Genomic DNA, 11,763 nt, shown 5'->3' with positions numbered 1-11,763 from the left:
ATCAACAAGGACTAGGGATATTTTTGTTAGGATGAAAAGGAACAGGCAAAATCTTAGAGGAAAACCTGGATCAGTCTGCTTTCCAACAGACACTGGTGGACAAATTCACCATTCAGCACGACAATACCCTAAAACACAAGGCCAAATATACACTGGAGTTTTTCACCAAGACAAGATTGAATGTTCCTGAGTGGCCTAGTTACAGTTTTAATTTTAATTGGCTTGAAAATAAATAGCAATATTTCAAAATGGCTGTCTAGCAATGATCAACAACCAACTCAACAGAGCTTGCAAATATTGTACAATCAAGACGTGCAAGCTCTTAGAGACTTACCCAGGGAGAACGGTGTGCTCGGGTTGGGGTGTAGGGTTTGAGCATATTCTGAAGGTAGGGAGGGGCAGTTTCTCTTGCTGCTCCATAGGCAAGTACCATGGTCTGGTAGTGGATGCGAGCTTTGACTGGAAGCCAGCGGAGTGTGTGGAGGAGCGGGCTGGCGGGCTGCAGCATTCTGGATAAGTTGAACGGGTTTGATGGCACAAGCGAGGTGCCCAGCCAACAGCAAGTTATAGTAGTCCACACAGGAGATGACAAGTGCCTGGATTCGGACTTGAGACACTTCCTGTGTGAGGTAGGGTCGTACTCTACGGATGTTGTAGAGCATGAACCTGCAGGAGCGAGACACTTTTTCATGTTTGCAGAGAATGATAGGGTGTTGTCCAGGGTCACACCAAGGTTATTTGCACTCTGGGAGTGGGACACTGTGGATTTGTCAACTGTGATGGAGAGGTATTTGAGTGGGCAGGCTTTCCCAGAGAGGAAGAGCAGCCCCATCTTGTCGAGGTTGAGCTTGATCTTGAGGTGGTGGGACAACATCCAAGCTGAAATATACAGTGCATTCGGAAAGTATTCAAACCCCTTGACTTTTTCCACATTTTGTTACGTTACAGCCTTTATTCTAAAATGCATTAAATCGTTTTTCTCCTCATCAATCTGCACACAATACCCCATAAAGACAAAGCAAAAAATGTTTTTCAGAACTTTTTGCAAATGTATTAAAAATAAAGAACTGATATCACATTTACATACATATTCAGACCCTTTACTCAGTACTTTGAAACACCTTTGGCAGCAATTACAGCATTCATTCTCTTGTGTATGACGTTTAAAGCTTGGCACACGTGTATTTGTGTAGATTCTCCCATTCTTCTCCACAGATCCTCTCAAGCTCTGTCAGGTTTGGATGGGGAGTGTCACTGCACAGCGATTGTTCAGGTCTCTTCAGAGATGTTCGAACGGATTCAAGTCCGGGCTCTTGCTGGGCCATTCAAGGACATTTCAGTCTTGTCACAAAGCCACTCCTCTGTTTACATTTACATTTAAGTCATTTAGCAGACGCTCTTATCCAGAGCGACTTACAAGTACATACATTCATACTTTTTTTGTACTGGTCCCCCGTGGGAATCGAACCCACAACCCTGGCGTTGCAAGCGCCATGCTCTACCAACTGAGCCACACGGGACCTCTGTTGTCTTGGCTGTGTACTTATGGTTGTTGGAAGGTGCACCTTCGTCTCAATCTGAGGTCCTGAGCAGGTTTTCATCAAGTATCTCTCTGTACTTTGCTCCGTTCATCTTTCCCTTGATCCTGACTAGTCTCCCAGTCCCTGTTGCTGAAAAACATACACATAGGATGATGCTGCCAAGACCATGCTTCACTGTAGGGATGGTGCCAGGTTTCTTCCAGTTGTGACGCTTGGCATTCAGGCCAAGTTCAATCAGACCAGAGTTTCATCAGACCAGAGAATCTTGTTTCACATGGTCTGGGAGTGTTTAGTTGCCTTTTGGCAAGCTCCAAGTGGGAAGTCATGTGCCTTTTACTGAGGATTGGTGTAGCGATGCAGAGATGGATGTCCTTCTGGAAGGTTCTCTCATATCCTTAGAGGAACTCCGAAGCTCTGTCAGAGTGATCATCGGGTTCTTGGTCACCTCCCTGACCAAGGCCCTTCTCCTCTGATTGCTCAGTTTGGCCGGGCGGCCAGCTCTGGGAGGGGTCTTGGTGGTTCCAAACTTCTTCCATTTAAGAATAATGGAGGCCACTGTGTTCTTGGGACCTTCAATGCTGCAGATATTTTTTGTTACCCTTCTCCAGATCTTTGCCTCGACACAATCCTGTCTCGGAGCTCTACGGACAATTCTTTCGACCTCGTGGCTTGGTTTTTGCTCTGACATGCACTGTCAACTGTGGGACCTTATATAGGCAGATGTGTGCCTTTCCAAATCATGTCCAACCAATTGAATTTACCACAGGTGGATTCTAATCAAGTTATAGAAACATCTCAAGGATGATCAATGGAAACAAGATCACCTGAGCTCATTTTTGAGTCTCATAGCAAAGGGTCTGAATACTTATGTAAATAAGGTATCTGCTTTTTCGCTTCTTCATTATGGGGTATTGTTGCTGATGGAAAAAAAAATATTTAATCCATTTTAGAATAAGGCTGTAACTTAACAAAATGTTGAAAAAGTCAAAGGGTCTGAATACTTTCCAAAGGCACTGTCCACAGTTGCCAAAGCAACAAAAGTGCAAAATGAGTAACTGAAAATAACTAGGTAAGATGCTCAAGTGAGAGAGTGGTGTGGAGCCTTCCTTGCTTTCCTTCCGCAAATAACTTGGTAAAACAGTCTTTCTTTTGACGAAGGTATTAGTTTTGTGACCAGACCGCCGCTAACTTGGCCACCGCTGAGAAAACAGGAGAGACTGAAGTACTAATACTAATTGCTAATTGCCTTGCTAATTGCCCTGCCCCTTAATCCTGGTTGTTGTATCAACAATCATCTGCAAGTTAATAGCAGTCAGTAGTTCACACACCAAGAAGGCTACTGGGAAGACAAATTGCACTTAAAGCAGATGGCCCTAGCTAGTAAAAAGACAGAACTAGACAACAACAGATAAAGCCAAACATTATATTTATCACTCCTGGAGATATCAGGACTTCTCTAGCTATCACACTCAACGTCAAAACAACTAAGGAGATGATCGTGGATTTCAGGAAACAGCAGAGGAAGCACCCCCCTATCCACATCGATGGGACAGTAGTGGAGAAGGTGGAAAGTTTTAAGTTCCTCGGCGTACACATCACGGACAAACTGAAATGGTCCACCCACACAGACAGCATTGTGAAAAAGGTGCAACAGCGCCTCTTCAACCTCAGGAGGCTGAAGAAATTTGGCTTGTCACCAAAAACACTCACAAACTTTTACAGATGCACAATCGAGAGCATCCTGTCGGGCTGTATCACCGCCTGGTATGGCAACTGCTCCGCCTACAACCGTAAGGCTCTCCAGAGGGTAGTGATGTCTACACAACGCATCACCGGGGGCAAACTCCCTGCCCTGAAGGACACCTACACCGCCCGATGTCACAGTGAGGCCAAAAGATCATCAAGGACAACAACCACCCGAGCCACTGCCTGTTCACCCCGCTATCATCCAGAAGGCGAGGTCAGTACAGGTGCATCAAAGCTGGAAAACAGCTTCTATCTCAAGGCCATCAGACTGTTAAACAGCCATCACTAACATTGAGTGGCTGCTGCCAACATACTGACTCAAATCTCTAGCCACTTTAATAATAAAAAATGTAATGTAATAAATGTATCAATAGTCACTTTAAACAATGCCACTTTATATAATGTTTACATACCCTACATTACTCATCTCATATGTATATACTGTACTCTATACCGTCTACAGCATTTTGCCTATGTCGTTCGGCCATCGCTCATCCATATATTTATATGTACATATTCTTATTCATTCCTTTACACTTGTGTGTATAAGGTAGTTGTTGTGAAATTGTTAGATTACTTGTTAGATATTACTGCATGGTCGGAACTAGAAGCACAAGCATTTCGCTACACTCGCATTAACATCTGCTAACCATGTGTATGTGACCAATACAATTTGATTTGATTTGATATAGAATGAAGCACACTGAGATTGATCGTAAGAAGGTCGTTATATAGTCAGAAAAGTGGTGAAACCACTGCCAATCCAATACAGACACTGCTTACCAAAACAACAGATAAAGACAAAAATTATACTCATCACTCCTGGAGCTATCAGGAGTCCTCTAGATGTAGAATTAATCATTTTAAAGATTGGAGGCAGCCTCGGAAGCTTGTAAATTAACCATTTTAATAAAATGGTTGCCATTTGAGTTTTCTTTTCGAAGAAAATAGGGTAAAATCATCCCAAACAATCTCAAAATTACTTTGTAAAGTTATCTACCCACTTAATAAACCCCACAGATAATATAGACAATAATTCTGATCATAAAGTACACTTAAGACACACGTGCGTCAATCTGAGTAACTTAATCAAAAAAATCACTATCAATATCTGTCAGTTTAGGGTAGAGATATTAGTTCACATCCCGGAAATCCTTTTTCTCCTGAAAACGTCTGTAGCGTCCAAAAGGTTTGGCATTCACACTAATATTAAAGCTGAGACTCTCAAGATTATTGTCTTCGTTTTGCTGTACGACCCCGACACGCCCCACGGGATTCGTCTGAAGACGTTAACTCTGATGTGCCAACTTCTGTTTGTAGCGTCTGAACCGTTTGATCTACAAACTAATAGCCCACTGTTGAAAGGGGAGGCTCTCATGAACACAATGGTGTTATAAGACCCCACAAGTGTCACGGGACTCGTCTGAAGGTTATCCATAGAAATTAATGGAAGTATTGAGGTAGTTTTGTGCCAACAAAAACAAAACAAAAATCTGAGCTTTCTTATACAGTATCTCCTAGATATAGGACAGACATTTCAAAATCTTACTCTTTAATGATTCATGTTTTGACTGTCTTTTTTGCCATTTATGAATATGCTATTCAATGCGTTTCTATGGGCCCTTGTAGTAAAGGTCAAAAAAGATACATCAAATTACACCTACCTAATTTAAAAATTGACCATCATCACAGTCAATTGTGAATGATAATGCTGCTTGTTTTACGGGTGAAATGTCCAAGCTGCATCTGAATGTCAACCATAACCATTGGATCTCACTCAGTTTCATGAGAATATACATTTCGATCTTCTTGAATGATGTGAGTAAATACTCTTTGAGCAGACTAGCCTACCTGTATTGTTTCCATCAGAGCACATTTATCCTATGATCTCATAAGAAACGATGTGGTGTTTTTGGTCCGACAGCAACATTCTAGTATGCTATTATATTCAGGCTGTTATGCAGAAAACTAATTAATCATTCATTCAGTGATCTTGCGAGACATTGATTCGTCGCTCCTGTGTGCCCGGCAGCACTACATCCCTGATTATATTCAGTTTTCCTAAGTGACCACCAACCAGCTCCATAGGGCCATATTGGATATAATTCAAATGGCCATATATCCATAAATAATTGGTACATACAGCCCAATTGTCAAGACTCAGGAGAAGACCCAGATACAGACAGTTTCGAAGTAACAAAAGTTTATTACAAAAACAGGGGGGCAGGCAAACGACAGGTCAACGGGCAGGCAGAGGACAGTAATCCAGAGCAGAGTCTGAAAGGTACAGAACGGCAGGCAGGCTCAGGGTCAGGGCAGGCAGTACTCCAGGGTGGGGTGACAAGGTACAGAATGGCAGGCAGGCAGGCAGAATGGTCAAAACCTGGGAAGACAGGAGCAAGGGAAAACCGCTGGTAGGCTTGACGAGACAAAACTGGCAACAGACAAACAGAGAACACAGGTATAAATACACAGGGGATAATGGGGGAAGATGCGCGACACCTGGAGGGGGGTGGAGACAAGTGCAAAGACAGGTGAAACAGATCAGGGTGTGACACCAATGACAAATATTTTGTACAAAAGTGGTGAAAAAGTGCCCCAAAAATCTGTTTCCTAATTTTCTGTATTTTACATTTAAACACTTTAAACTGTCAAATGGGTGTTCCCTAAAGTAAAAAACAGACATGATCTATTTGATTGTATTGTCCACGCTACCTTAAGTGGTATATTATGCTTAGGCTTAATATACCACTTACTATTGAAGTTATGGCCAATTCAAATGACAGAACAGTAATTTGAGCGGATGTTTCCACCACATAACATTTAAAGGACACATACAGTACATAAGGCATACTTATGTCATTTTATTGTGTTCTCCACACCACCTCAAACATTTTAAGTCATCATTGGGCTGTATGTATGGAGATATGGTCATGTGAATCCTGCCCAATTAGAACCAGTGTAGCTGGTTGGCGGTCATTTTTTAAAACTGGTCTTTAGAGCATAATAGGTTATTAAATCTGCAATGGCACTATAGTTAGACATCTTTATGTAGTTTACTAACTTTGTGTAAAGACTGAAAGGTCTCGTCATAATGGGTTACCTCTCTCTCTGCTGAACAATGCATTTCTATGGGATTTTACCTAAAGTGATGTGTACAGGGCAGGTTTCCTGTCACATTTCTTAAAATTGACACAAAACAGCATGTCATATTATAAACTCAGCAAAAAAAGAAACTCACTGTCAACTGCTTTTTTTCAGCAAACGTAACGTGTAAATATTTGTATGAACATAACAAGATTCAACAACTGAGACATAAACTGAACAAGTTCAACAGACGTGACTAACAGAAATGGAATAATGTGTCCCTGAACAAAAGTAACAGTCAGTATCTTGTGTGGCCGCCAGCTGCATTAACTTCACTAGGGTAGGAGGCAGCATTTGGAATTTTGGATGAAAAGCGTGCCCAAACTAACCTGCCTGCTACTCAGCCATAAAAGCTAGAATATGCATATAATTAGTAGATTTGGATAGATAAGTTTCTAAGACCATTTGAATGATGTCTGTGAGTATAACAGAACTCATATGGCAGGCAAAAACCTGAGAAAAAATCCAACCAGGAAGTGGAAATTCTGAGGCTGGTCGATATTCAGCTCATCGCCTATTGAAATCCCAGTAGGATTTGGATCTGTTTGCACGTCCTACGCCTTCCACTAGATGTCAACAGTCTGTAGAACGTTGAATGAAGCTTCTACTGTGATGTGGGGCCGGATGGGAGGTGTTTGAGTCAGTGGTCTGGTAGAGTGCCAGTTCCTGGTCACGCACATTCCACATGATATCGACTTGCGTTCCATTACTTCTATAGACACATAGGAATTCTCCGGTTGGAACGTTATTGAATATTTATGATAACAACATCCTAAAGATTGATTCTCTACTTAGTTTGACAAGTTTATTCGACCTGTAATATAACTTTTTGAAGTTTTCGTCCGACGTTCGCCTGGATCTGTGCGAGCGTTTGGATATGTGTACTATACGTGCTAACAGAAGTAGCTACTTGGACATAAATAATGGACATTATCAAACAAAACAACAATTAATTGTGGAACTAGGATTCCTGGGAGTGCATTCTGATGAAGATCAAAGGTAAGGGAATATTTATGATGTAATTTCGTATTTTATGTTGACTCCAACATGGCGGAGAAATGTTGCTTATATCTGAGCGCCGTCTCAGATTATTGCATGGTTTGCTTTTTCCGTAAAGTTTGTTGAAATCTGACACAGTGGTTGCATTAAGAACAAGTGTATCTTTAATTCTATGTAAAACATGTATCTTTCATCAAAGTTTATGATGAGTATTTGTTTTATTTGATGTGGCTCTCTGCAATTTCTACGTATATTTTGGAGGCATTTCTGAACATGGCGCCAATGTAAACTGAGCTTTGTGGATATAAATATGCACATTATCGAACAAAACATACATGTATTGTGTAACATGATGTCCTATGAGTGTCATCTGATGAAGATCATCAAATGTTAGTGAATAATTTCACCTCTATTTCAGCTTTTTGTGACTCCTATTTTTGGCTGGGAAAATGGCTGTTTTTCTGTGGCTATGTACTGACCTAGCATAATCGTTTGGTGTGCTTTCGCCATAAATCCTTTTTGAAATCAGACATGTTGGCTGGGTTCACAACAAGTGTAGCTTTAATTTGGTGTCTTGTGTGATTTCATGAAAGATTGATTTTTATAGTAATTTATTTGAATTTGGCGCTCTGCATTTTTACTGGCTTTTGGCCAAGTGGGACGTTAGCGTCCCACATATCCCAGAGAAGTTAACCTTTCAGGAGCCTCTACCCCGGGTCCGGGAGCATCCCCACCCCCCCCCACACTGATTAGCATCGCTAGCATAGCGTCACAATTAAATAGTAGCATCTAAATATCATTAAATCACAAGTCCAAGACACCTAATGAAAGATACAGATCCTGTGAATAAAGCCACCATTTCAGATTTTTTAAATGTTTTACAGGGAAGACACAATATGTAAATCTATTAGCTAAACACGTTAGCAAAAATCACAATTTTTCTTTGTCCACCATTTTCTCTCAACACCAGTAGCTATCACCAATTCGGCTAAACTAAGATATTGATAGCCACTAACCAAGATAAAACCTCATCAGATGACAGTCTGATAACATATTTATGGTATAGGATAGGTTTTGTTAGAAAAATGTGCATATTTCAGGTATAAATCATAGTTTGCCATTGCAGCCAGCATCACAAATCTCACCAAAGCTCCTAGAATTACTACAGAGAGCAACGTGTATTACCAATTTACTCATCATAAAACATTTCTTAAAAATACACAGCACATAGCAATGGAAATACACACATTCTTGTGAATTCAGACAACATTTCAGATTTTCTAAGTGTTTAAGTGTTTTACGGCGAAAACACAATAAATCGTTATATTAGCATACCACATATGCAAACGTTACCAGAGCATTGATTCTAGCCAAAGAGAGCGATAACGTAATCATCGCCAAAATATATTAATTTTTTCAATAACCTTCTCAGAAACCTTCAGATGACACTCCTGTAACATCATATTACAACATACATATAGAGTTTGTTCGAAAATGTGCATATTTAGCCACCAAAATCATGGTTAGACAATGACAAAAGTAGCTCAGCTGGTCAGAAAATGTCCTGCACCATATTAGACAGTGATCTAGTCTTATACATAAATACTCATAAACTTGACTAAAAAATACAGGGTGGACAGCGATTGATAGACAATTTAATTCTTAATACAATCGCGGAATTACATTTTTTAAATTATCCTTACTTTTCAATACAGGTTGCGCCAAGGGAAGCTATAGCAAACAAAATGGCGGCATAAGCGTTTAACATTTTTCGACAGAAACACGATTTATCATCATAAATTGTCCTTACTATGAGCTGTTCTCCCATCAGAATCTTGGACAATGAATCCTTTCTTGGGTCTAATCTTCTTTTGGTCGAAAGATGTCCACTTGTCCGTCGAAATGCCCACTAACGTACGACCGGGACACCGAAACGTGCCCGGAGCTTCAAAGTCTATTACAAAGCAATGCCTCAAAATCGCACTAAAAGGATATAAATTTCTATAAAACGGTTTAAATTAACTACATTATGATGTTTCTAACACCTATAACGAGTAAGAAGATGACCGACGCTATATTACTGGCTAAACCAAGGCTTGGAAAAAGGCCAGTCAGATATCCTTCTTGCGTTGAGCGCAGTGTCCAAAGGAACGCTACTTCCGGTATTTGGTGATCTATAGAGCCAATGATTGCGCAATCGACTCCATTCAAATTGTCACCACTTACTGACATCTAGAGGAAGGCGTGGGCAGTGTTTGTATCCTCATAGGATTAACAGTGGCTTTAAAACTGATCTGGAACCAGAGGCCAAGAGTTCTGAAAACTCACTCACTGGGAGGAAAAGTGCTGTAGAATGAGTTCTGTTCCACTCAGAGACATAATTCAAACGGCTATAGAAACTAGAGAGTGTTTTCTATCCAATAATAACAATAATATGCATATTGTACGAGCAAGAATTGAGTACTAGGCAGTTTAATCTGTAGAGAAAATTATGCTAATGCGAAACAGCACCCCCTATAGTTGCAAGAAGTTAATAAATATGTGAACTTTGGTACTTTTTTTGTCGTCTGCTTGCTGTCTGGCCGGAGCAGAGTACCCCTGGTGACATCTATCCAACCAGTTACCTATCTTGGGTTTCTTAGCCTATTTTTCAGCGTCCATATTGGAAATGACGTCCAGTGGAGTAATGGACAAAATCTGCGATGGTACTATAGCCAAGAATACTTATTGAGACATGCCCTAGCTGTGTGTGAAATTTGGTGCTGCTATCACAAAGTCCACATCTTTGTGGACTGCTGCTGGACTATGGTCAAAATGACCTCAATAGGACCCCTATTAAGGTTTTAAGAGTACTTTATGATCAGAATTATTGTCAAAATTATCTGTGGGGTTTATTAAGTGTCCAATAACATTACAAAGTCCGTTTTTTTGCCAATGTCGCACTTCCACATCTGCAGTGAAAGGTGATAGCGCTAGAGCGGTGTTTGTCAGACCATGCGACATCCGGAAAATCGGTCTTCTCACAAAATTGTATGTAGTGTCCGAACGGCATACAAACTATTATGACCCCTCTATGGAAAGATGAGACTCACACGAACCCGATGGTGTTCACCATTTTGCTCTATGACTCCCACAAGCTTCTTAGACTCGTCTGAAGTCGGTACAGTCGATCTGCCAACTTCTGTCTGTAACTTCCAAACAGTTTGGGCTCCACACTAACTCCACAACGTGATTCTGAGAGCACTGGACCTCTGCTAGCAAGAAGGTAACACTTCATGTGACAATCTGAAAATCAACATTCCAACATGAGCATCTGACATAAGCATAAATACTACAAAACAAACTTGTATACATTGCAGATGATGCTTAATATGAAATATTCAGTACAACAATTAGAAAAAAAAGTACTATTTACTCATCAAAAGTAACATTTGACCCACGTTGTCTTAAAACAGCTCTCCAGTGTAAGTGCTTCTCTAACTGTTACAAATGGTTTCCATTAGCTTCTATAGCCACAAAGTCATATTCCACAGCACAAAGTCCAAATTGGCTAAACATTTGGGCTACCTGGTCTTAATTTGAGGTTAGGGTTAGCGTTAGGCACAAGGTTAGCAGTGTGGTTAAGGTTATGGTTAAGTTTAGAGTTTAAAATCAAATTTGAAGACATTTTTAAATGGCTGGGGTATATGACTTTGTGGCTATACTGTAATGAATACAAGCTATGTGTTTACCACTTGGCTACATAGATAAATGTAGAGTTGAATAAATAATTATAAGAATTACATAGGTAAACAATTATGTAAAAAATGCTATGCAGAGTAGGGCTCACTCAGAGCCAGAGGGTGATAGGGTCAGGATGTTTTCCTGATCACATGACCAGACCAGGAAAAACTATTTTAGCCTCTTACTAGGGATAGGAACCAGAGTTTTGCTCAAGAAGAAATATGCTCAGGAAAATGCCAGATACCAAGGCCAGAGAGAGAGAGAGGAAGAGAGAGAGAAAGATAGAGAGAAAGAAAGAAAGGTGGTTTGGGCTCTAACAATAATGTGAGCTGCCAAATCACAGTCTGAGGACACCATCTTGTCTCCCACTATGAATCTCAGTGTCGTGATGAAAAAAAGACCATGAAAAAAGTCTGGGGAGAGACACCTCTTCTCTCTTTCCCTCTCTTCTCTCTCTGCATACGTCAGTCAGAGTGAGAAAAGAGGAGAAGAAGCAGCCTTTGAAACAGTGTGTCCAGGTGTCTCTCTCGGTCTATGCACAGTGCAGAAGGAGCTGGACCAGATACTGTAGTTAGTTATTACTCTTCAGTTATGAAACACTGACATT

The 11,763-nt window shown here is 40.6% G+C and overlaps 1 non-coding gene across 1 annotated transcript; it reads right to left on the bottom strand.

Moving 5' to 3' along the window:
• Positions 1-1,446: 1,446 nt before the first annotated feature.
• trnaa-ugc (transfer RNA alanine (anticodon UGC)) lies at positions 1,447-1,522 on the bottom strand. Its single transcript has one exon. It is a non-coding gene; the product is annotated as a tRNA-Ala (tRNA).
• Between the last annotated feature and the right edge of the window lie 10,241 nt (positions 1,523-11,763).

Source organism: Salvelinus fontinalis, chromosome 10 (assembly GCF_029448725.1).
Source record: "Salvelinus fontinalis isolate EN_2023a chromosome 10, ASM2944872v1, whole genome shotgun sequence".
NCBI lineage: Eukaryota > Metazoa > Chordata > Actinopteri > Salmoniformes > Salmonidae > Salvelinus > Salvelinus fontinalis.
The sequence above is the reverse complement of the archived record's forward strand: the minus strand, read 5'-3'. Positions and strand labels throughout refer to the sequence as shown.